The sequence below is a fragment of the Mus caroli genome, chromosome 5, assembly GCF_900094665.2.
Source record: "Mus caroli chromosome 5, CAROLI_EIJ_v1.1, whole genome shotgun sequence".
NCBI lineage: Eukaryota > Metazoa > Chordata > Mammalia > Rodentia > Muridae > Mus > Mus caroli.
The window spans coordinates 3636714-3664673 of record NC_034574.1 but is presented as its reverse complement, the minus strand read 5'-3'; the positions used below and the strand labels follow the sequence as shown (position 1 = coordinate 3664673).

The 27960-nt window shown below is 35.4% G+C and overlaps 1 protein-coding gene and 1 pseudogene across 1 annotated transcript in view; both read left to right on the top strand.

Annotated features, from left to right (window-relative positions):
- The window catches only part of Znf804b (zinc finger protein 804B), a 542692-nt gene that overhangs the window by 392787 nt on the left and 121945 nt on the right, over positions 1–27960 (top strand). The window lies entirely within an intron of this gene.
- Positions 10139–10897, top strand: LOC110295404 (annotated as a pseudogene).

Genomic DNA, 27960 nt, shown 5'->3' with positions numbered 1-27960 from the left:
ATGTATCAAAAGATGGCCTAGTCGGCCATCACTGGAAAGAGAGGCCCATTGGTCATGCAAACTTTATATGCCCCAGTACAGGGGAACGCCAGGGCCACAAAGTGGCAGTGGGTGGGTAGGGGAGTGGGGGGGGTATGGGGGACTTTTGGGATAGCATTGGAAATGTAAATGAGGAAAATATCTAATAAAAATATTTAAAAAAGCTTTAATAGTCTTCCTGCTATACAAAAGACTGGGCATATATAGATCAAACAGCATTTTTAGCACAATCAGAAGCACTATTAAGCCTATACTTAGAAGACAACCACAGTTCCTTTAAATAAAAGAATAGTAACAAGTGACTTTGAAATCTGTCTCATAAGCTTTTTTTTTTCCTTTTAGTGTCTGCTAACAAAGTAAACTGTGTCTAGGCCTAGTAGTATCTCTAGGAAAGTGAGGCCTGAGGACTGAGTTTTACGCATGAAGAGAACTGAGAAGGCAGCTGAAGCCTTGGTTCCTGCTGTTACACTGACAAATCCATCCAAAGCCTAGTCATCAATATCATCAGAGATCCAAGACTTACTGCCTACCTGGACAGGCATCCTGGGTTTACATGTGTTCACTCGGCATAGAGGTCCCAGGACACAACCAGTCTTCATCTGCCAACAGACTTTCTTGTGGAGGAGGAATTTGGGGGGACTAGCCTACCTTGGTTAGACAAAATGGGGCATTCATCATCTCAGTGTCCTGCTAGCCCAGAGTTTGGACAACGTCATAGTGGAGAGTAAGGTGAAGGACGGTTCTTTACTTAGGTTTTTACTTAGTTTGTTAAATGTAGCTTTGCCACTTTTAAAGCAAGCTCCAGATTCCTATTCCACATCATCTTCTTGGGAGGAGATTAAGGATGTGGGCAGGATCTCCTACAGCTATCACACTTTTTTTTATTAAATACTTAATATCATAGTCAGCAGATGTCTGAAAAATTTGGAGGACCATTTACCTATTAAATATATCTAAACTAAACAAACGGTCCTTGTTTCTAGTTACTTCTTTTAGGCTTAACTTTGATAACATATATAGTAGGCTAAATAAACTTGCTTCTATAATTAATTAAATTAGTAATTAGTATAACTGCAAATATAGTTCTGAACACATTAAGAATTTTATTATTTATAAGATGAGTAACCATTAATTTTCATTTCTTTTTTTTTTAATAATTTTTATTACATATTTTCCTCAATTACATTTCCAATGCTATCCCAAAAGTCCCCCATGCCCTCCCCCCCACAGCCCTACCCACCCATTCCCACTTTTTGGTCCTGGCGTTCCCCTGTACTGGGGCATATAAAGTTTGCATGTCCAATGGGCCTCTCTTTCCAGTGATGGCCAACTAGGCCATCTTTTGATACATATGCAGCTAGAGTCAAGAGCTCCGGGGTACTTGCTTGTGGACGTTGTACATCGTGGTGCGCACTAGGCTCCGCACCACGATGTACAACGTCAACAGCTGCATTGGGGGCCCTGTGATCCATCCAAAAGCTGACTGTGAGCATCCACTTCTGTGTTTGCTAGGCCCTGGCCTAGTCTCACAAGAGACAGCTATATCTGGGTCCTTTCAGCAAAATCTTGCTAGTGTATGCAATGGTGTCAGCGTTTGGAAGCTGATTATGGAATGGATCCCTGGATATGGCAGTCTCTAGATGGTCCATCCTTTCATCACAGCTCCAAACTTTGTCTCTGTAACTCCTTCCATGGGTGTTTTTTGTTTATTTTCCTATTCTAAGAAGGGGCAAAGTGTCCACACTTTGGTTTCGTTCTTCTTGAATTTCATGCGTTTAGCAAATTGTATCTTATATCTTGGGTATCATAAGTTTCTGGGCTAATATCCACTTATCAGTGAGTACATATTGTGTGAGTTCCTTTGTGATTGTGTTACCTCACTCAGGATGATGCCCTCCAGGTCCATCCATTTGCCTAGGAATTTCATAAATTCATTCTTTTTAATAGCTGAGTAGTACTCTGCTTGTGGACGTTGTACATCGTGGTGCGGAGCCTAGTGCGCACCACGATGTACAACGTCCACAAGCAGCTACCCACCCATTCCCACTTTTTGGTCCTGGCGTTCCCCTGTACTGGGGCATATAAAGTTTGCAAGTCCAATGGGCCTCTCTTTCCAGTGATGGCCAACTAGGCCATCTTTTGATACATATGCAGCTAGAGTCAAGAGCTCCGGGGTACTGGTTAGTTCATATTGTTGTTCCACCTATAGGGTTGCAGATCCCTTTAGCTCCTTGGGTACTTTCTCTATCTCCTCCATTGGGGGCCCTGTGATCCATCCAAAAGCTGACTGTGAGCATCCACTTCTGTGTTTGCTAGGCCCTGGCCTAGTCTCACAAGAGACAGCTATATCAGGGTCCTTTCAGCAAAATCTTGCTAGTGTATGCAATGGTGTCAGCGTTTGGAAGCTGATTATGGAATGGATCCCTGGATATGGCAGTCTCTAGATGGTCCATCCTTTTATCACAGCTCCAAACTTTGTCTCTGTAACTCCTTCCATGGGTGTTTTGTTCCCANTTCTAAGAAGGGGCAAAGTGTCCACACTTTGGTCTTCGTTCTTCTTGAATTTCATGCGTTTAGCAAATTGTATCTTATATCTTGGGTATCATAAGTTTCTGGGCTAATATCCACTTATCAGTGAGTACATATTGTGCGAGTTCCTTTGAGATTGGGTTACTTCACTCAGGATGATGCCCTCCAGGTCCATCCATTTGCCTAGGAATTTCATATAATTTTCATTTCTAATTACCATTAACAGTTTACAATCAGTTAGTAGTTTTTCTGAGTCTATGACTTTATATTACATCCCTCTTAGTCTTAGTGTTAAAAATAATGATTTTAAATGGAAACTCTTCTAGTATCAATATAAAACTTTTCAACATAAATGTAGTCCATAAAGAGATTGTCAACTTTACTGATCCTTTTATGTTTCACTATATTGCAATTTTATATGACTTAGTTTATTCAAATAGTTAAAGCTTAAAGTGAGTGAAGACAGGGAAGCAAGGCAAATATTACTGTGAACCTGAGTAGATCTTAGGAATTTATAAATATTGATTATCAAATATATCTTATTTTATTTCTCAAACATATGTTGTTACCTATCTAAATAGCAGTTTGGTGTTCAACATGTAGCAAAGACATAGTCATTCATCTTAAAATAGCTTCTGTTAATCTGAGAAGACCTTTAGCACCTTAAAATTTTACCATCATATATAGTATATTATAAACCAAAGACAAATCACATATATAGTATGCTGGCAAATATAACCTTAAATTTTTATCATTATATAGTTGGTACTAATCCAAAATATTTGAGATATGCTATCACTTCCTTAATCTAAAGTGAAATTCAATGATAATCAGATAGCTCTCTAGAATTAAAATTTACAATTGTTTCTTTATGCCACGTGGTCATCTTAAGATGGTGGTGTACCACATGCCATGTACTCCTTAACCTTAATAAAGATGATTGCCAGCCATGATGATATCCTGATAATTTAAGCATCAGGTCATCAGCCAATTGAACACATGCTTGTTTTATAGAAATATCTGTTTTCCTAGTAGATTTATTTTTTAAATGAGAATTGAATCTGAATTATATTCACATGTGCACATAGAGTTGAATTCAAGGTACATACACACACATGCACACACACACACACACACACACACACACACACATTTTGATTGATTATCTAAGGGGTATTCAGACCAGATTTGACTGCAAACGTGAACAAATTTAGTGGCCCTTAAATTGGATGCTAGAGATATCCTCAAGGAGATCTAGGAGACACAGATGATGAGATTCCCATAGGTGAGGAAGAAGGGAAACTTCAAGAAATGATGTCCAAAGAGCCCTGACATCCAGGACTCGGGGGACCAAAAAGGGGACGCATAAGCTTGTCACTGGGTCTTCACCTCACTGGACTGGGGCAGGACTAAAAATCTTGAGAAGAAACGGCACCTGGTACCAAAAGTTTCTAATGAAAGGAAAGGGAGGAATTAGCTCAAAAAATCAAATCTTACCCAAGAGAAATGGTTAGAAGTGGAGTTGGTGAATAGAGTCAACCTTCATCTTAAAGATCATGGCTGGAGTACCTCTACCTCCAAGAATACCAGTGCAGTACTAGTTTCTCAACAACCACATACTCTGATACATGGTTTACTCTGCCCAAAGGCAAAGCTTACCAATTGTTGCTGTTGTATGTGAGCTGGAAAATAAATCTTGTTACAAGTGGGCTAAAAATAAGGAATAGCATCCCTTATGCCTTAGACTCCCAAGTGGGGAACATGCAGCCACCAGGATATCATACCAAATTTTAGCACTAATGTTAGGATTTAGCTGCTGAGGATTACCTTGGCAGATCAAGGCCAAGGAATGCTACACAGAACACACTGTACAACAGATTTGACACAAGAGATTTATTGCATTGCCGGGGGAGGAAAAAGCTACCTTGGGGCAGGATCAGTAGAGAAGAGGAGAAGGAGGGGAGAAGGAGGAGAGACACAGAGAGAACTAAAAAGATAGAGCAAGTTCTGATGACAGAGACTTTTAATGGTTACATGAGTTAAATTTGGTGGTTTGCAATGATGTGGCTATTGGCACTGAGGAGCCTGGGGGGCACCGGCTTTCTGACAATAGGTGTGTGTTTAGTTACATGTATGTTTAAGTGTATGTATTTATAGTTACATGTTAATTATTTTCTCTTGCTACATTCTCAAGGTTTCGTGATCATGTTATTTCATTCTTTCAATATTCATAAATAATTTTTCTTTAATCTTTCTTTCTGTTAGGTAAATATTCACAAATCTCTTCTTTTACCACAGAAATAGATTTGAGCAATTAATTGACCACTGAATTCAACAGTCTATGTGACTGTGTTACCCTTCTCCAGATAAGGTGCTCAATGATTCATTACAACAACCAGGCTAGGGCTCCATCTATAATCAATAACTTATGTATTAATATGAGGTATCTGATGTATGTCCATATTATGACTAGCACCTTTGCCAAACACACAATTGAAACACACATTGGGGTAAAAATGTATCTCTAGGTGTAAGAAGACTTTATATGCATCTATTATAAAAAGTCTGAAGAATATTTGAATGAACTTTTGTGGAAATATGTTTGTGAATTGATGTGTGCTCATATGTGTTGGTGTATGTTTGGAAATGAGCTTGTACATGCATAAATATTATATATCTCATCAATTTAGCTATATCGCTGGACCAGTAAGCCCCAATAGATACGTTTATCTATGTTGGTCCATCACTGAGATCACAAAACTGTGGTCACTACATGGATAGTGAGGGTTCCAACTTAGATCTTTTTGTTTAGCCATATCCCTTTGTACTTTCAACAGTATTTTGCTTACAATGGACAGGCACAAAAAATATATACATTGCTTAAAGTGAGTGTTTCTTATTAGGTAGATGGATCCCTGGGTGGGTCTGTCTCTAGATGGCCTTTCCTTCAATCTTTGCTCCACACTTTGTCTCTGTATCTCCTCCCATGGGAATTTTGCTCTTACTCCTAAGAAGGACTGAAGTATCCACATTTAGGTCTTCCTTCTTCTTGAGATTCATGTGGTCTGTGAATTGTATCTTGGGTATTCTAAGCTTCTGGGCTAATAACCACTTATCAGTGAGTGCATACCATGTGTGTTCTTTTGTGATTGGGTTACCTCACTCAGGATGATAATTTCAAGTTCCATACATTTGCCTAAGAATTTCATGAAGTCGTTGTTTTTAATAGCTGTGTAGTACTTCACTGTGTAAATGTACCATATTTACTGTATTCATTCCTTTGTTGAGGGGCATCTGGGTTCTTTCCAGTGTCTGGCTATTATAAATATGGCTGCTATGAACATAGTGGAGCATGTGTACTTATTACATGTTAGAGCATCTTCTGGGTATATGCCCAAGAGTGGTATTGCTAGGTCCTCAGATAGTACTATGTCAAATTTTCTGAGGACCAGCCAAACTGATTTCCAGAGTGGTTATACTATCTTTCATTCCCACAAGCAATGGACAAGTGTTCCTCTTTATCTACATCCAGGCCAACATCTTCTGTCACCTGAGTTTTTTATCTTAACCATTCTGACTGGTATGAGGTGGAATCTCAGAGTTGTTTTCTTCACACACACACACACACACACACACACACACACACACACACACACACACACACACACAATCCAGTCATTATTCCTCTCCTGGTCTCCCACAGATCCTCAGGAGAGGAGGAGGGCAGTCCGAAAGGAAGACAGGCAAACTCAACTTAACCAGACCCATGGGATCTCACAGACTCTGAGCCACCAACCAGGCAGCATACTCCAGCTGGTCCAAGGCCCCTGACACATATACAGCAGATGGCTGTCTGGTCTGACCTCAGTGGGAGAAGATGTACCTAATCCTTTAGAGACTTGAGGCCCCAGAAAGTGGGGAGTCCTGGCAGGGTGATGGGGGCAATCTCTTGGTATATCTAAATCTTAGTCCATTTGTAAAATACTTCAAATAATTGTCAGAAAAAAAAACTTTTCTTTGTTTGAGTCTCTATTTTACTAAAAGGACTCGTTAGAAGGTCAGGAAACTAACACTAAATTACTGCTTTTTAAGTCTTATACATCTTAAAGTATGTCATGTAAAACAATATTATTTAATATTATAATTACTCAAAATATACATGTCCATAAAAATGGACATTGGAAATGTCCATTAGTGTACTGAGATGTTAAAACTTAAATGTCGAAAATTAATAGCAGAAAAGTAAATTAAAATATTAACAATTTAAATATGATATAGTTTTCTAGGTGAAAAATGTTGAATACTGCTATATGAATATATAAACAAATAATTTCTTGAAAAATATTTCAGCCACCATAGGATTATTTTAGAAATATTGGGTATAATACAAAGACAATACTAATTCCTATTCCTTAAAAAATTAAAGTGAATACATTTTAATGAATCTTTGTTCTCTTCTATGTAGAAGCTTAGTTTCTAATCTGAATAAGAATATATCTTACATAAAAGTTAGATTTTATTTTTATACAGAAAAGAATTTTGATCCAGTAAGATGAATATTGTACTATACCATAATAGACAGCTTTGATCAGTGGCAACGTGGAAGTCAGTGAGCTTTGCCTGACGGTTGATTATTGCTCACTGAAAACAATTGTATAAATCCACACCAATTGTATCCGGATGGAAACAGAATAGACAAGCAAACTCAGCAACTCATTCATGTAGTAAAATGCATAAGTATAAAAGCAAAATAGAGTATGTTTAGATTCCATTTTTTATGTTTTGTGTTTATTTTAATGGCTACATTTTCTACCTCCTATTTTCCTATACCTTTGAGCCTCCCTCTCTCCTGTGCATTAAACAACAATTGAATTTGTTTACATCAGAGTAAAAGGTCCTGGATTTGAAATAACTTTCATATTTTCTCCAATAGTAATATTTTCTTGATTACAAAGAAAAAACAGTAAGAGAAAAAATCATTTTTATATGCATGAACCTAGAAAGTAAGAATATACAGTTGTGTTGCAGTTATGAATTCATTTTGGGAGGTATGGGGAAAATCACTCTTTTCCTACTTACTTTGAAAAATAATAAGGGTCCTTTGCAGTATATTTTCTCAGGAACAGTCATCTTAAGGACTTCTGTGGGAAAACTATTTCCCTAGTCCCTGCCATTCTAATCCAAATCTCTTGGTCAAGATCTGATAGATCCTGTGAACTTTGATGCCTGTCTTTGATTGTAATTTCAAAATTACCTGCAGCATTTTATTTGCAGTAGCACACATATCTACATACTTTGATTTGAAATTCAAAACTGTATCTCTCCAAGCTACTACACCCCCTGAGACATTAATTAATTTTAGTCTTTTATGGTTGAAATTAACCTTTAAACTTCTAATTTCATTTTTTTTGTTTCTGACTTGAGATACTCATCACACTGAAAGATAATATTAACTATACCATACAAATTTCAATGGATCATATTCCTTTTCTTGAAAACATGAAAGCATCCCAGTAATAACAGCACATGCATTGACCTTAGTCCTTTGTCTTAACATAGAGATGATAAAGGAGTTTGGAACAGACAAACCTAGATGAAAGAAAACTAGTCTGTACATATGACTCATACCTACCGATTGAACAGGAGAAACAAAAGACTTTACTTGGGTACAAATAATTATATTAAAGACACCTGGAAGACTGGGTGTAGACTTGAATTAATTTATAATGTCTTCCTGTGCCTTGACCTCTTTGCATTGGCATAAGGTTGGTGAGTGAGTGTTCTGTTCCTTTGTTTCTGTAGATGAATAAGCCACTCTATAGTGATGTAGCCTAGCTCACCTTCTTCTCCCAAGTCTTTCTTGAGTCTCACATTTGGTAGAGCACTTTATTATCTAATTATTTTTCTCCTTTAATATACTATGAATTCTTTTAATTTTAAATTCTTTTAATTTTTATGGTTCTGTTTCTAAAATACAATATTCAAACAACATTTGGTTTATTAGCTAAACAATTGTTTTTATAGGTAAGAAGACTGAAAATTAAAATTTGCATAAAACATGTTAAAATTTCCAAGCATAAACAAACTACCAACTTTACTTTTGTATCTTACAAAAGTAAAAATTTAAAAGCATTACAATGAGCTTTTGTTATGTTTAATCCCCAGTTTAGATATCAATTCAAAAACTATTATAAACAAACAATTTATTTCCATGAGATTGTTGATTAGTGCAGCATCCCCTAGCAAGTCACCATAGAAATTATCTTTATAACACAAAATTAGTATCTGAAAATGGTTCATGTCTCATAGTCTTAGGTTGACTGCAGGAAAATGCCCACTGAATTATTATTTGCCCTCAACTAAAGCCTGAAGTGTTCATCAGCTCCTCGGGTTATACACACAGGGTGTTAATTAACTATTTCAATACAAGACTACTTGATTCAATCTCAGTATTATTTTCATCTCTCTAAAATAAATGATGAAATCACTATGTTTGAAAATTATTTAAATATAATTTAATAGTATCTGTCTTACGCACTTACACTTTTCCTACTATCTCAGAATGAAAATTTAAATAGCATGCCAGGAAAAGCAGAAAAATAATTTCCTAGAAATTTGTGAAGAAAGGTGAAGATAACCATGTAACAGGGGAGACATCTGAACTGGGTATTTTATAAGACTGCTGCCTGAGCATATTTTGTATATTAAATTGTATTCTACTCAGACAAAAAAAAGATACATGTGTGATTGAAACATTATTAGCAACACTTTCTTAGAAATGCACCCGATTTTTGAAAATAATTCTCATTTTAACTAATAAAAAATAACTATGTCAAAATAAAAATTGATGCTGTTCTGTTTAGGATAGGATATATATAGAACTTTTCCCCAAAATAAGAAATTCAGAATCCTTTTTAAGAAAATGTAAACTAAATGCAGATGACTGAACACAGTCTTGACTATTTTATTGATGTATAGTTATTTGTAAAGTGCATAAGCATCTTTGACATCCAGAGTAACATATCAAAGCACACCTATGATCAAGACAGGTTTAATGTGCAGTATTCTCAAAATTTGTCTAGCTTAGTCTTTCAACATCTCCTTCAGCTTAAAATATCAGTGGAGGAGAAGAAAGGGAGCTGGTGATGTCTGTTGTTTTGAGGAGTGATTTGCAATGTGATAAAGTGAGCAAGGGATAACTTATATCTGTGAACAACTGAGAAGAAAATGCCTGAGGGTCCAGGTCAGATGTAGAAACACCATCACTGAGCAACCAAGAGTGTCACTTGTACCCACAATGTTCTCAGCAGTACCATGTTTCTATGATAATTTTCTAGGCAGAACTGAGAAGGTTGTTTTTAGCTGAGACACCAAGAAGTGGTTAAGGCAGTACTGGCACATCAAGGTTGGGGAAGGCAAGGAAAAACAAGCTCTTCTACTGTTTGTGAAACGTCAGTCAAGCTTATATTGTGTTTCAGAGCCCACATCACACTTTTGCTTATAGCCCTCTCCCAAGAATTAATGATTTTCAAATTTTACATTGTAGATGAGCTATGGTGGAACAGCAATCATGACTGTGTATAACAGTAGCAAGATTGTAGCCCATTGACTACAGAATTAAATGTATACTGCCAAACAGAAGACTCTTCATTGGTACACTTAAGGCTTTTGACAAGCATATGAATTAAAAGGCATTCAGGAAGATCAAGCCAATAATGCAAACCAGCCCAGAATGTGCTGAACAATTGGCTTTGGGTCTGGTCTTGCTACATCATGAGAACTTTGTTTCCATGACGGTGGAGGGTCTACCTCCTAAAGATACTGGCATTGTTCATGCTCCACTTTCTGTAGCTGCATGTGGTCCTCAGGTTGAGAAGGCAGCTACCAGAGGAGTACCAGCTAGTTTATCCATTCCCTAAATCCCTGCTGGATTAAAAGGCACTGTTTGAAGAGATGGAGGTCCATCTCTGCAGGTAATGACTCCAACAGGAAGAGGCACTGTAGTAGCTGTTGATTGCTGTTGCTGCTACTTCCAGCATTGCAAGTAGTCTCTATCCAATACTCACCAGGAGGAGCAGTTCCACCTCTGCCTGTCAGCAGAGCAACCTCACCTTCTAGAGTTGTGGTTCCTCTACCTGGTATGAAAACACCCGTGGGTCCACCAATTGTCCTTGCCCCTGCTCAATGGAGACCTGTAGGCATGTTCCCTCCAGGAATAAAATCCCTTTCCCTAGCAATTAGAGACCTACCTCCCCAGGAATACATCCAGGAGCCTCGGAGATGGCTGATAAACATCAGCCCTTCTTTTTCCCTGCAATGCAACTTTTGAAATTGTGTAGCCTACAAGCTTGTTTTTTAACCCCTTTTGCTGCATTAATTATAGATAATAAATATATAGAGCAACTAAACAACAACAACAAGAAAAAACCAGTGGAAACAACTCAAAAGCAAATGAAGAAGAGATTGGATTTAAAAATACCATTGGGTAGAATACCAAACTCAAATGTAAATGACTTAAGAATCAATATTCACAAAGTAAGTCAAACACAGTAAATGTTTACAGAAGAAAGTCAGTCAAAGTAAGAAGTACTCATTTTGTCACATTAATATAAAGTCTTATGAAATTTCACCTAATTTATTATGATAAAATATTGTAAAACATGGACATTTAATTAACTTTTGTAGGGTGTGATGTGTGGCTGTCTAATATCTTATCTCCTAGTTCTTAGAGCTCTCAATATCTGACGAGAGATGATTCACAGCTCTATAGACATAACATGGATTCCTACAAACATCTTGCTAGAAGAAGATAAGAGCAGCTGGAAGCAGGAAAACTGTAGTCATGCAGGCTCTACATGTGCTGTGAACTTCTTTATACTAATCCTTATCTTCTGAGATATTCTGCATAGCAGTTATTTCTTTCCCTTCCCCCACCCCCATTTCCTCTTTGGCTGCCTGACTACAGTGATAGTCCTCACAGCAGTATTTCCACTTTATTTATATTTCTTGATTCTATATTAAAATTAAATGGGAGAAAAGTTCTGAGTAAACTTTGTTAAAAGATAAATCTTTATCTTTTAAAATTATTTATGTTTTTCTTAACTTTACTTTTTATTAAAATAGTAGTTTTTATTCTATTGTTTTATTGAAAATAGATTATTCCCTCAAAATACTAAGCCACGGCTTGCTCTCCCTCCACTCCTCCCAGAACCCCCTCTCCCCACTGATCCTCTTCCCTGGATCTTGTCCCTGAAGTTCCCCTCAGAGAGGAACAGGCTTCCAGGAGACAACAGCTCAACCTGACAAAACAAGATACAATGAGGCAGAGCAAAAAGCCCTCACATTGAGGCTGGATTGGACAACCCAACAGAAGGAAAAGAACCCCAAGAGCATGCAAAAAAAGTCAGAGACAGCCAGTCTCACTTTTAGGAGCCCACCAACAAAACAAACTCATGGCCCTAAATACATACAGAGACCTGATGAAGAACCATGTAGGCACCATGACGGCTGCTTCAGGCTCTGTGAGCCCATTTGAGCCCTGCTTAGGTGACTCACTAAGCCATGTTCTACCAGTGTCCTCTAACTCCTCTGACTCATACAATCTTTTCTCTCCTACTTCTGCCAGCTTCTCTGTGCTCCAAGACGTGAAAAATACTGAGATTTCCAATTTACACACTTGCTGCAAAATGTCTGGCTGATCTGCATCTGCTCCTGAAACCTCTCTGATGATAACTAGATAAGGCACTACACTATGAGTATGGCAGAATTTATTAGAAAGCATTTCATTGATTTGTGTGTGTGTGTGTGTGTGTGTCAGTCATGTTTGGTTCAATCCTAGGTTCCTGGGCCATGCAGTCTTTGGTTTCTGGCCCTTTAGGCAATGTCAGGCATGGGATGCCTCTGCTGCCATGGGCCTCAAGTAAAATCAGACATTGGTTAGTCACTCCAACAAATTCTGTGTCACAGTTGCCCTACTATATCTTGCAGACTGTAGGTGAAATTTTTTTGTGGCTAGATTGGGGTCTGGTTTGCTCGTGCTATTTTCTGGTGCTCAGCAAGCAGTGTGACTGTTGTCCTTGGCATGAGGCACTGTTGACGAGAGAGAGAGAGACAGAGACAGAGACAGAGACAGAGAGACAGAGAGAAAGAGAGAGACAGAGAGAGAGAGCGCTTCTATGCTAATATCAGCATGGAAACTTTATAGATATGCACAGAAAATGCTAAGCTAACAACTTCACAGAATGTAACCTAGGCCCACAACAGGTAGCCCTGCTTTATTTGCTTTACTACAGGAGATGGCTAGTTAAGATGGCTGGTTAAAATAGCTGGTTAAGACGTTGCATTCTCCCATACTAGGAGTCCTCACTAGAGTCACCTACATAGACTCCAAGAAGTTTCCACTACACTGTTTCCACATCACCCTAAAATACCCCCCCAATTCCAGGAGTCTCTCCCCTCATTCTCTCCATCCATCAACCCCCATCACTTTATACCTTCTGCTTCTTTTCCCACTTGCCACCAGTACATACACAAAAACTATTCTAGTTCCCATGGAGGTACATGTGTCCCTCCTAGAAGAGCCCTCCTTCACTTAAACTTTTAGGGACTCTGGGCTATATTTGTTTATCTAAATCTTAAATCTTAACAGCTAATATTGAATTATAAGTGAATATGTACCAAATATGTCCCTCTAGACCTGAACTAACTCAACCAGGATGATTTCTTCTAGTTCTGTCCATTTGCCTGCAAATTTCATGATATCATTTTTTTTAAAAGCCAAGTAACATTTTCTAGATTTACCATATTTTCTTTGTGCATTCATTGCATACATATTCTGTTTCCAGTTTCTACCTACTATGAATAAATCAGCAATAAGCATGATTGTGCAAGTGTCCTTGTGATAGGATAGAGTGCCCTTTGGGTAAATGCCAAGGAGTGTTATAGCTGGGTTTTGAGGTAAATTTATTGCCAGTTTTCTGAGGAAACACCATATTGAGTTCTCTAGTAGCTGCATGAGTTTGCACTCCTACCAGCAATAGAGTAGTATTCACCTTGTTCCAGATTCTCAGCAGCATGACCCTTTTACACAGGTTATTAATATTAGTTAATCATTCTGACAAGTGTAAAATAGAATCTCACAGTATTTTTTATTTGAATTTCCCTGTTGGCTAAGGATGTTGAATAATTCTTTATATGTTCACAAGTCATTTAGATTCTGACTCCTTTATTGACAATTCATAGTTTAGATCTCTATCCCAATTTTAACTGGATTAATTAATTTTTTAATGCCTAGTTTCTTAAGCTATTTATGCAGTTTGGATTTTAACCCTCTATCAGATGTGGAGTTGGTAAACATCTTTTTCCATTCTGTAGGTTGTTGCTTTGTCCTATTGACTCTGTCCTTTGTAGTATAGAAGATTTTTACTTTCATGGCATCCCATTGATTAATTGTTGATTTGAGTTTGTGGTATTATTGTTCTATTCAGAAAGTTGTCTCCTGTACCAATGCATTCAAGGCTATTCCCTACCACCTTTCTATCAGGTTCAATATCTCTATTTTTATGTTGAACTCTTGAAAACATGTAGACTTGTTTTTTGGACAGTGATAAATATGGATCTATTTGCATTCTTTATTTGCAGACATCAGGTTTGACTAGTGCCAGGTGTGATAGCTTTTGTTTGTTTGTCTGGTTGGTTGGTTGGCTTTTGGTTGGTTGGCTTTTGTGTTGTTGTTTTAACTATAGCTTTGTAGAACAACTTGAAATCAGGGATGGTGGTAACTCCAGCAGTTATTTTATTTTTCATGGTTGGTTTGGCAATTCTGTATTACTTTCTTTCTATATGAAGTTAACAATTGTCCTTTCAAGGTCCGTAAAGAACAGTGTTGGAATTTCAATGGGGACTGTGTTGACTACTCGGATTGCTACTGATAAAATGACCATTTTTACTAAGTCCTAAGAATCTATGAGCATGGATAATCTGATTTTTCTGATATCTTCTTCAATTTCCTCTTTCAAATCATTAAAGTTTTTATCATTCAAGTATTTGACTTATTCGGCAATGGTTATGCCAAGAAGTTTTATATTATTTAGGCTTTTATAAAGGTTAGTATTTCTTTGACGTCGTTCTCAGTACATTTTTCATTTGTGTATAGGAGAGGTACTGATGACAGTTATTTACCTCTTTTCCCCCAACACAAGAGCAGCCACTTACGTAAAAAACAAACAAACAAACAAACAAACACAAAAATAATTGTACAGCTTAAATCACATATTGAGCCTCACAAACTAATAGTGGATGACTTCAATACATAATTTTCACAACAGACAGGGAATCCACAAGAAACTAAGCAGAGAAATACTTTAACTAACAGACTTTACAAACAAAATGCACTTAAAAGGTAATTACAAAATATTTCACCCAAACACAAAAGAATATACTGTCATCCCAGCACTTCACTGAACTTTCTCCAAATTGACAACATTCTCTGACATAAAGCAAGTATGAATGAATACAAGAAAATGGAACTAACTCCAGCATCATATCAGCCCACAATGGCTTAAATCTGGATACCAAGAAGAACAGAAACAAAAGAAAGCTTACAAACTCATGGAAAAATGAACAACTATCAACGGAATGGGAAATGGGTCAAGAGAGAATTAAAAAGAAATTAAATAATCTCGAAAATGCATTGAAAATTAATGCATAATATAAGCAAATTTGTGGATCACAATGAAAGTGATGCAAAGAGAAACAGTTCATAGCACTAATAGCTGACATTGAAAAGAAAGGGGGTGCATCTCTAGCAAATACCTTGGAAGTTCTAACACAAAAAGAAGTATGTATGCCCAAGAGGATTAGGTAATAACAAGAGGAAGAAATAAAAACAGGGCTGAAATCAATAAAAAAAAAGAAGAAACCAGGAGAACAATATAAAGAATCAAAGAAACAAAGAGTTGATTCTTTGAGAAAATCAAGGAAACAGTCAAAACCATATCTAAACTAACTAAAAAATAGAGACAGGATATCCAATTTAGGAAAATCAGAAATTTCAAGGTGGTACAACCACTCTGGAAATCAGTCTGGTGGTTCCTCAGAAAATTGGACATAGTACTACCTAAGGACCCAGCTATACCACTACTGGACAAATACCCAAAAGATACTCCAACATATAACAACGTGCTCCACTATGTTCATAGCAGCCTTATTTATAATAGCTAGAAGCTGGAAAGAACCCAGATGTCCTTCAAAAGAGGAATGGATACAGAAAATGTGGTACATTTACAAAATGGAGTACCATACAGCTATTAAAAACAATGACTTCATGAAATTCTTAGGCAAATGGTTGTATCTAGGAAATATTATCCTGAGTGAGGTAACCCAATCACAAAAGAACACACATGGTATGTACTCACTGATAAGTGGTTATTAGTCCAGAAGCTCAGAATACCCAATATACAATTCACAGACCACATGAAGCTCAAGAAGAAGGAAGATCAAAGTGTGCATACTTCAGTCTTTCTTAGGAGGAAGAACAAAATACCCATGAGAGGAGATACAGAGATAAAGTGTGGAGTAATGACTGAAGGGAAGGCCATCCAGAGATCAGCCCCACCTGGAGATCCATCCCATATACAGACCCCAAACCCAGATACTATTGCAGATACTAGGAAGTGCTTGCTGACAGGAACCTGGTATGGCTGTTTCCTAAGAGGCTCTTCTAGAGCCTGACAAATACAAAGGCTAATGCTCACAGCAAACCACTAAACTGAGCACAGAATATCCAATGGAGGAGTTAGAGAAAGGACCGAAGGAGGTGAAGGATTTTGCAGCCCCATAGGAGGAAAAACAATATCAACCAACTAGATACCCCAGAGCTCCCAGGGAATAAACCACCAATCAAAGAGTACACATGGAGGGACCTATGGCTCCAGCCACATATGTAGCAGAGGATAGCCTTCTGGGACCTCAGTGGGAGGAGAGGCCCTTGGTCCTTTGAAGGAGTGATGCCTCAGTGTAGGAGAATGCCATGGTAGGGAGGCAGGAGTGGGTGGGTGGGTGGGTGGGTGGGTGAGGGAGCACCTTCATAGAAGCAAAGGGAAGGGGGGCTGTATAGGGGGTCCAGATGGGAAACTGAGAAAGGGGATAACATGTGAAATGTAAATAAATAAAGTATCCAATAAGAGAAATGAAAAGAAAAGAAGAAGAATGAAACAATAATATAATGCAGGCATATATGCATTTGTTACACATATACTTATATATTATTGGTTAGGTCCCACTTTTGAAGAACATGCAGGTCCTTTTTTCCTTTCAGATATTAAATGACTTCTACATGTTAATAGTATTCATTTAAGTTGATCCAGTTCTCTGTAAATTTTCTGATTATATTTTTCTTTAATTGCCTTTTTAGAATATTTTAATACAGTAGAAATAAATTCATTTATCTCTATAATAATCTATAATAAAGTGTCAGTTAAAAATTTAAAAATATAATTAAAAAAAGAAAAGCAGAAATGAATGGGTGAAAGGGGGACATAACAACAACATTAATGAAATCCAGAGAATCATAAAGACATATTTTATAAACATATACTCCACCAAAATGGCCAATCTAAAAGAAGTAGATAACTTTTTTGAAATATACCTTTACTAACATTAAACAAGCATCAGATAAACAACTTAAATAGAATTGTAACCCCTAAGTAAATAGAAACAGTCATTAAAATGTCTCAATTTAAAAAAATGTCCCAAAGCCAGTTAGATGGTTTTATTGCAAAATTCTATCAGACATTCAAAGAAATTATTTCACAAAATAAAAAAGGAACTTTGAAAAATTACTTTATGAGGACACAGTTACCCTGATACCCAAACCACATAAAACACCGACAAATAGAGAATTACAGACCAATTTCACTCATGAACATAGATGTAAAAATACTCATTTAAATACTTACGCATTGAGTTCACGAACAGATCAAAAACATCGTCACCATGTAGACTTCATTCCAGAGATGCAGTGGTGGATCAACGTAGAAAAATTGGTAAGTATAATCTACCATAAAAATAAAGTTAAAAATAATCACACATGATCATTTCATTAGATGCCAAACCACCTTTGACAAAATCCAAATCTTCTTACAATTTATTTCTTATTCATTAAAATGAAGTCTCTTAAGAACATGCAAGTTATTGCTATCCCCTTCCATAAACATTAGAGGTCTAATGCACAGGAGAGTTCTAACTTAGTTTTAATTACATTATATTTAATTTAATTGTATAACATACCCACAAATAGAAATTTGAACATATGTTTATTTACAATAAGAGAAATATGAACATTTCTGTAGGATTAAACTTTTGTCCATTGCTTACATATGGATGTGCTTACACATTACAAGATTTTACAAGTAATGACACCTTATTTGCATATACAAAATAGTTGTTAAAGATTGGTGCATAGAACATAGACTTTAGAATTTCAAATTTCCCATAAAAACATTATCTGAATGGAGAACAGAATAGGGAAACCTAAATTATTTGCAAAAATTTATTAATATACCAAAAATATTTTCAACATTATAAAAATAAATTTAAAATTATGAACAATTTTGGGAGAGATATGACCCTTACTTAGTATATGTGTTTGTGTTTGTGTTTGTGTGCGTGTTTGTGTGTGTGTGTGTATGTGTGTTTGTGTGCATGTGTGTGTGTGCATGTCTGTAATAAAATAAGATTACCTAGAAAGAAACTTATGTGTTAATACTTATGAGGGCCAGAGTAAAGACATGGGCGTTGTTCCTTTGTTGAGTTCTTGTGTTTTTTTGAGACAGGGTCTCTGACTTGCTTTAAAATCACTAAGTACAGTTGAGAGACTGACCAGTGGTCCTCATTATTCAATGTTTATCTGTTTAGTTTTAGATTTAAAATCTTATTATTATTCCTGGTTTTATACAATGATTCGGAGGGCTGAATTCTGAGCATTGCAAAGTAAGCATTTCAAAGCTCTCCAAACATATTTTGACTAAATAAACTTTATCTAAAACTGAGGAAAATGTTTGTTTTCCACTTTCCTTCTCCTTCCATATTTTTCTTTATATGATTCAGTTTTTTCAAATCCACAACTTGAATTTTTCTTTCTTACTATCTCCTACCCATCCTCTAAGAAAATGAATATTCTTCCATTAAGTCGATGTCTCTGTTCTCCTGTGCGTCCCTTATCTTCATCCAAACCTGTTCATTATCAGAGCCCCACCAATAACTTTCAAATAAAGCACTTTGGCCTTTGGGTAAGCAGAAGAAATGAAGAGAGAATCTTTTACTTAAGTTCTTAATGTTACATCTGGAGAAAGTTAACATTTGTGTCTATACTTAGCAACATAGTGTTTTCTTGTCAGTGACGATTTTCCTCTTATGTGATAGAAGAGAGTTTCTACTTAATTGGGTTTAAATGTTCCCTGCAGCTAGAGTAGCTTGGAGGTCTGGTGACAAATAAAGCCTCTAACAAGGATAGTTTTTTTTTTTCACTCCAAATTAAAATTGAACATTTAACCAAATAGTGACCTCAATCAGGTTTCCATGGCTTTGTGGGTAGAAACAAATAGATCTGTAAAAAAAATTAAGAGAAATTTTGACTGTGCTTTGATTAATTCAATTGAACTCAAAATTTGTTCAAAGACTAAGAAACAAAAAACTAAAATTCCAAGATAATTGTTGTAAGCAAATAGTCACATGGTATAAACAAAGGAAACACATGAAAAAAAAAAAAAAAAAAAAAAACAGCAATTACGACCTTAGCCACTGGTCAGAAATAATGACTATCGGCAACAGAAAATAAAATAATGAAGAGTTGAAATCATAGGCCCTAGAGAGTTTCCACAGTTTGTTTATTATTAGCACATGGCAACTTCTGTAGTATTCTCATTACCAAACAGAGCTGCACAGTCTCAGGGGTACATGGTGTCATCATCTTAACCCACTGATTAAAGGAAGCACCAAGTGTCATGGAATTGATTTTTTCTTCAGAAGAGTCAAATCCATCAAAAATTTAAACCAATTGTAAAATTATGTTAATGAGACTTATTCTTTTAGTCTTCCAGAGCTTAAACCATCACTAAGCTGACTGCTTTAGTTCTCTGAGTACATACAGAGCACTAAATTCTAATGATGTTCATATACTCCAATGCAATGTCTTATATATCTTATGACTTAATACTAACCCTGCAGGTTGTCAAAATGTCTAAGATGTGGATTTCATGTAATCCTATATAGGAGACTGGTGAAATAAAAAATTCAACCTTCACAAACAACCAGGTCTCTACTCCACTAAATCCTCTCAAGGGAATCATAGAAATGTAAAACAAACAAACAAACAAACAAAACAAAACAAACAAAAATAGGACATCTTAGTTGTGAATTCTTTCATCTTAATGATCTCCCTCATTAGGAAGGACTTGGTGGATTCCTTTTTTCAACAACCAAGTTTTAATACTGAGTAACTTCAGTGCTTATTATGACATTCTGGAACTAGTAATATGTGAATCAGTGAAGTCCTAAATGTAGCTTTTAAGTCTAGTAGAATAGCAGAAAGTAAAATAGTCTCTTATGAATGATTCTTTTTTAGAAAATGTTGTAAAATAAAAATGTACTATTTCTGGTATCCCAAGAGTAAGGGATGTAATATTAAATATTTTGTTAAATATATTTTGAATGTAGTTACATAATTTGACAAAAGGTAAATACTATATTTTGTCAATTTTATTATCTATGTCATTTATACATTTTAATTTTTAGAAGAAAGGAAAATTCATTCTCGCCATTAAATGCATTTTCAAAATCATGACATGCCCCCACTCAAATAATTGCTCTGTTTTTTATCTCAAGAGCTGACAACAGGGATATGTATTCTCATCCTAAATCTTCTATTTGTCACCTTGCATAAACTTGAGTAAGCCATTTCCTCTAGTAAACATGCCCATTTCTAGATGAATATCTATGATCCTTTCAAGCTTAATGTCCTCAAATGGTTCTACTCTTAGAATGTTCTTATTTTTAACATGGAACCACAGATGCTTTCTTTGGTATGTAGGTCTTATTTTAGACAGCCTCTATACATACGACCTGCATGTGTGCATTTGTACATACATACTTGTGCATGTGTGCTCTCTCTCTCTCTCTCACACACACACACAGAGATAGAGATAGAGAGAGAGAGAGAGAGACAGCTTACTGATACTCACAATAGGAATGAATCATGATGATTCAAACACTAAAAGGGCTGTGATATTCTTTCACCACTATAAAGTGTCATTGTCTTGGAAGGCTGCTCCACTATTTTTGTAATTTATTATAATACAAATGAACTTGTCTCCAGTTTCCAGCTTATCAGCCTTTTGACTGCAACTGACATCATTTTTGTTTCTTTTCCAAAATCAAATAATACATGTACATATGTGCATACATATGTATATATATAATTGTATGTATAATATATATAATATGTATAATATATATAATTGTATGTATAATGTATATAATATTTATAATATATATGCACAAAACATAACATCTAATTATGTTAATTAATTTTCTACCAGAACATTTAAAAGATGAAGTGTTATTTAAAAAATGTGTTTGACAAATTAAATGAAAATGGAACTAGACACTATACATTGCTTTATAGTTGACAAATTAACATAATACTGCTTATAGTGTTAGATTGGCCTGTACAAGTGTCTATTTCAAAGTAAACTATCACTTTTACTGTTTCTTCAGCTTTGTCATGCTTTCTCATCTTACAGCTATTATTTCAATATGTGAGTTTCTATAAAGTATATTTTGTTCTCAGTTGTAGTTTCCCTATGTATGAATGCATGTTAACAGTTAGAAACCTAGAAAAGTGAGCTTAAAATAACAGTGCAAGGTATCTTTGTGAGCAGAATTACTTTTTAAACATCTCTGCTCATAGATAAGATTATCTGTATATAGCAAGCTAATTGTCAGATCAGCACATATCCAGGGAAACAGTGTCTGTGGGGCACTCACAAGGGTCTCACCCACTTATTGTTAAAAGCATGGCCAACTGGCTTCATGCTATTTGATTATATAAATACAGGAATGTTGAAGCCTGCTTTTAGTGAATGGGCAACATGGAGAAAGTTTTATACCCAGTAATAATATAGAATCTTAGAAGTCAAAGAATGGAATTGCTTGATTAGTCACTGACTATTTTTGAAGGAAATAGATTTGTAGTCAATTCTCAATCAAAGTTGAGCCAGTGTCTAGGTCATTATCTCTGAATGAGCATTTTTTTCTTTCAATAATATTTTCAGTTTTTGAATTAAAAAGTGGCTTGGGACTGAGATTTTGTCACTAGCAACTTCTTACAAAAGTAGTTTCCTGACACTTTGTATTGATTTGTTTTATGTTTGAAAATGAAATGTCAGGCACTATTAATTGCAATTTTACAGTAAGTTGCTATATCACGAGTAACAGCTAAATGAATTTTTTCCTGTCTGACTCACAATGAACATATTCATTTAAGTGTGTTCAATATAGATGAATGTAATATGTCTATATCCACTATAGTCCTACCTATCTGTGGTATTTAATTAATAAGGCGATAATTACTACCTCTACAACAGTGGAGTACTGTCATGAGTCTGAAGCAAGAAAATGTATTTCCTTATATTTTATGAAGCCACAAAATAGACACATTCCAAAATCATAATTTCAAATATAGAAAATTTTCTTGAATTTTAAATGAATTTAATGTTTCTAAGTATGGTCAGTCAATAGTTTCTGCTTTGTGTTGGGGTTCCCAAGAGTTGTTGTTTGTCATGTGGGAAATGAGAGAAGGGAACTGAGAATGTAACGGTCTCCCTACACGTGAAGCTCATACAGCTCACACTGCTATCCTACATCTGGGCTGTAGACACTCCATGACATGGGTGAAATTGTCTGTACAGAGGAATTATTTTTCCTTACGTTTAACAAACCAAGGGCTAAATAAATGTGATTTATTTAGACATATTTTCTAACTATTAGATTATATATTCAGAGTATATCTTAGAATTGTTATACATATCTTCAACGCTTTCCTATTCACAGTGTTGTGGATTGCATCATTAATTGACAAGTCCAGACTAATCTATTATTGTGGTGGTTGAAATAAGAAATGTATCAGCTTGCAATCTCACCAGCAATGGAGGAGTGTTCCTCTTTCTCCACATCCTCGCCAGCATCTGCTGTCACCTGAATTTTTGATTGTAGCTATTCTGACTGGTGTGAGGTGAAATCTCTGGGTTGTTTTGATTTGCATTTCCCTGATGACTAAGGATGTTGAACATTTCTTTAGGTACTTCTTGGCCATTTGATATTTCTCAGATGGGAATTCTATGTTTAGCTCTGTACCCCATTTTTAATAAGGCTATTTGATTCTCTGGAGTCTAACTTCTTGATTTTAGCCCTCTATCAGATGTAGGGTTGGTAAAGGTCTTTTCTCAATCTGTTGGCTGCCATTTTGGCCTATTGACGGTGTCCCTTGCCTTACAGAAGCTTTGCAATTTTATTAGGCCCCATTTGTCCATTCTTGATCTTAGAGCATGAGCTATTGCTGTTCTGTTCAGGAACTTTCCCCCTGTACCCATGTGCTCAAGGTTCTTCTACACCTTCTTTTCTATTAGTTTCAGTGTATCTGGTTTTATGTGGAGGTCCTTGATCCACTTGGACTTGAGCTTTGTACAAGGAGATAAGATGGATCGATTTGCATTCTTCTGCCTGCTAATTTCCAGTTGAACCAGCACCATTTGTTGAAAATGCTGTCTTTTTTTCCACTGGATGGTTTTAAGTGCTTTGTCAAATATCAAGTGACTATAGGTGTGTGGGTTCATTTCTGGATCTTCAATTCTATTATATTGATATACCTGCTTGTCACTGTACCAATACCATAAAGTTTTAGTCACTCTTGATCTGTAGTACAGCTTGAGGTCCAGGATGCTGATTCCCCCAGAAGTTCTTTTATGGTTGAGAATACTTTTTGCTATCCCAACTTTCTGGTGGTATTGCAAGCTGTTACAATCACTCTAGAAATCAGTATGGCTGTTCCTCTGAAAATTGGACATAATACTACTGGAGGATCCAGCTATACCACTGATATCCAGAAGATGCTGCAACATGTAGTAAGAACACTTGCTCTACTATTTTCATAGCAGCCTTATTTATAATAGCCAGAAGCTGGAAAGAACCCAGTTGTTACTCAACAGATGAATGGATCCAGAAAATGTGGTACATTTACACAATGGAGTACTACTCAACCATTAAAAACAATGACTTCATGAAATTCTTATGCAAATGGATGGAACTAGAAAATATCATCTGAGTGAGGTAACCAAATCACAAAAGAACTTACGTGGTATACACTCACTGATAAATGGATATAAGCCCAGAAGCTCAGAATACCCAAGATACAATTCACAGACCAAATGAAGATAATGAAGGAAGACCAAAGTATGGATGCTTCAGTCCTTCTTATAAGGGGGATCAAAATACCCATGGGAAGAGTTACAGAGACAAAGTGTAAAGCAGAGACACCCCCAGATCTCCCAGGGACTAAACCATCATCCAAAGAGTACACATGGTAGGAACCGTGGCTCCAGCTGCATGTGTAGCAGAGGATGCCCTTGTTGGACATCAGTGAGAAAAAAGGCCATTGGTCCCGAGAAGGCTCAGTGCCCCAGTGTAGGGGAATCCCAAGACAGGGAAACAGGGTTTGTTAACAGGGTGAAAGGGGGTGGCTAAAGGGGTTTTTAGAGCAGAAACCAGAAAAGGGGATAACATTTGAAATATAAATAAAAATAATTTTAAAAAGAAATGAAAAATATATCCAATATACACATATTTAAATATGTGGTTTATATTTAAATATTCAGTGGCAATGTTTGTGAAGATTTTAGAACCTTAAAAGATGTAACCTTGCTTAAGAAATAACTAAGCACACTTATTGTGTGCAGGCTTTGAGGATTTCTAGCCTCTCTGTCACTCACTCTTGAATTAGAGGACAAAATAAACTCTTTCACCTTTATTCACCTTTGATCATGAAGTCTTTTATAATAGCAACATAAAGTAACTAATCAAGTAATTATTAGGATATTTGACCTTTTTACATTTAGAATTGTATTTTATGTTGTAAAATTGTATAGTTTGGGTCCCATCATACATAGTAAAATTGTCCAAAAATACTCCATTTATCCTAGTCTGTAACAGAACACAAAGAAGGAAATCAAATACATCCATTGATTTATTGCTAACACTTTCCATGTCTGTATTCTTGATGGACATTTTCCACCTGTGTCCTTTGTCTTCTATGCCCAGGGATACTATCTGATTTCACTGATCCAAGCTTGGATTTTCTCTATTAGAAATTGATAAGACTTGAGTGTTGGTTAGATAGTATTATATCTCCCCCAAAATAATTTGTTAACATATTTTTTTACTCTTTTGGTTATTCTGCATAGCAATCTAAAATTTCAAATTTTTCCAATATTATATCTGTATAAAACAAATAAGCAATATAGAAAGATAAGTACAGAAGAGGGAGTATAAAATAACAGAAATATGCCTGTCATATGGATTTACGTGATTTGCTACCTAAAAATAATTATAAAACATGAAAGTTTGTTTAAATAAAATATAGTTTAAACCGGGCGGTGGTGGTTCAAGGCCAGCCTGGCCTATGAAGTGCGTTCCAGGTCAGCCAGGACAATACAGAGAAACCCTGTCTCGAGAAACAAAAACAAAAACAAAAACAAAAACAAAAACAAAAACAAAAACAAAAACAAAAACAAAACAAACATATATACATATATATAATATATATGCATATATATAAATAGTTTAAATAAAATTTCCTATATGTATTCATATATGTGTGTATGTGGGATGTGTGTTTTAAATATAATGTAAATATAACGTATTGTGATTATATATAGATGTATGTATATAATTAAAGGGTCATAAATTTGATTAAGTGGAAAAAGAAGTAGGCACAGGAGAGGAGTTAGAGAGGATTGGAGTTAAAAGCAATGAAGTACGTTTATTATAATCGCTAAATTTAAAACTATAATATAAAATATGGAAATCATATTATTTTGTGTTATAATTAGGCAGGCAAACATAATTTAGCAATGAATCAATAGATGTTGTTATTATCTTAGAATACTCCTGGGATTGCCTTATTTCTTTTCAAAAGATTATTACTACTAGAACTTTATATTGATTTATTCTAGAAAAGGTGAAATTGGTGGTCTTGAATCCTGGTAGCAGTTGTTATTATCAGAGTGATTCTGTTTCTCAAAAATGCTGCTTATTCATTTGCAGCCATGTATGAAGCTTTTCCAAAATTAGCAGCTGTACAAGCAAGCTTGAGATATTTAATTATTGCTTCATAAATACAAATTCAATAAACAGGCTCTCATTTGACCAGTAATTCAGAAATTTGTCATTCTTTCCAAATTAGAATTGATAGTGAATTGCTGCCAATGTAGGCTTTCCAGAGACAATTTTACAAATTTAGTGTGATTGCATTTATTGTTTAATGTGAACATCTTAAATCAATGATTAGTAAGAAGACAAATTATCACTTCACAACCTAAGAATGGGCTAACATCACATCTTTCTTTCCTAGACCATCAGAGAGTTCCAATTTTGATCATATTTGATTTCAAATCTAAAAAAGGTAAACACTGCTAATAATTAACTACAAGGAAAATCTCTGATTGCAATGAGAAGACCATTGGAAGTCAGAAATCTGTACATTTTAATCTGTGCTGTGTGTAACATTCTATTCCTATAGTAACTTTTATTGGTTCACTAATCCTAATATTCTTAATTTAAAAAACATTCTAAATATTCCATTTGCTTACAGTCACACTCACTTAGTTTCTCTTTCATAACTTCAGGAGTTTACATCTCCATGGAAATTTATGTTGGCAAGGTAGCCTTTGATATCTATAAATGCAACAGGAAATTCATCTTTTGTCCTGACTATTTATTTATTATGTTTCTTAAAGTAAGAGACATTATGTTAGATGTTAAAATACAAAGACCATTTCTTTTATGAAAGGTACTATTCACAACTTTCAGGAAATCAATATTAATACTGTTAATGTAATTAAGCTAATATAATGCTGCCTTGATTATTTCCATGATTGCTAAGTAGATCAAAGTGGGCAAAGAAATTGACAAATACCCATAAAACAATACATAAGAAAACCAAACAAAACAACCTATGGAGCAGAGAGACGATTATTACAAGCCACCTGAAAACATAGATGATCACTAAAATACAACTCTTGTTAGATGAAAATGAGTCTCCTAAATTTTCTTCTGACCTCTACATGAGCATGCTATGCCACACAGCCACACAATACATGCATATGCATACACAATAAATATTTTTGAACTGACTAGGTATTGTGCTGCATATAAATAATCCCTTTACTCACACTAGGGAGGCAGATAGGTCATTCTAATTTTTTGGCTAGTCTGGTTTACATAGTGAGCACTAGGCCAGCCAAACTGAGATCTTAAATCAACAACGATACAATAACAAAAACAAAACAAAACAAAACAAAACAAAACAAAACAAAACAAAAAACCTCTCAAAAAATCTGAAAGTTTTAATTCAATGCAAACATGTTATTTTCTAACATGGTAAAAAATTGTAGTGAGAAGAAGATAAAAGTTTTTTATTGAGATTTCTATTAAATTTCTGCGTTACAGACTTAGAAGGGTGTAATTTTAAATGTTTTTAAAAAACATTTTGTCAATGACACAGATATATCACAGGCATGTATATATACCCATATATACATTTACATGCATGCATGTGTATGCACACACACATAAAACCACATGTACCCACACATCCACACAAATATGCATGCACGTGCCCATACACATATGTGTTCACATAAACATGTGTAAACAAAGGCACACACGCATATATACATATACATATATATGTATATATATACACACACACGTATATATATATATATATTTATTTATATATACAAGTGCACACACTTTCACATGCGTACACATATGCAAAAACTCACACACTTAAAACATGAATACACGTGCACAAACACGTACATATATACAAAGACATATGTATGCATACAATCATGCAAATACATACATACCATATATACATATGCATGCACATAAATAAAAGCACACATAACATACTTTATACATGTATACATAAATTACATAAACACATGCACACACAGACATATGCACATGTACGAATGAATATCAACATAAAGAAATTGAAGAAAGTTGATGTCACATGCACTCTATAGTTTAGAAAATAATCTTTTTTTTTTT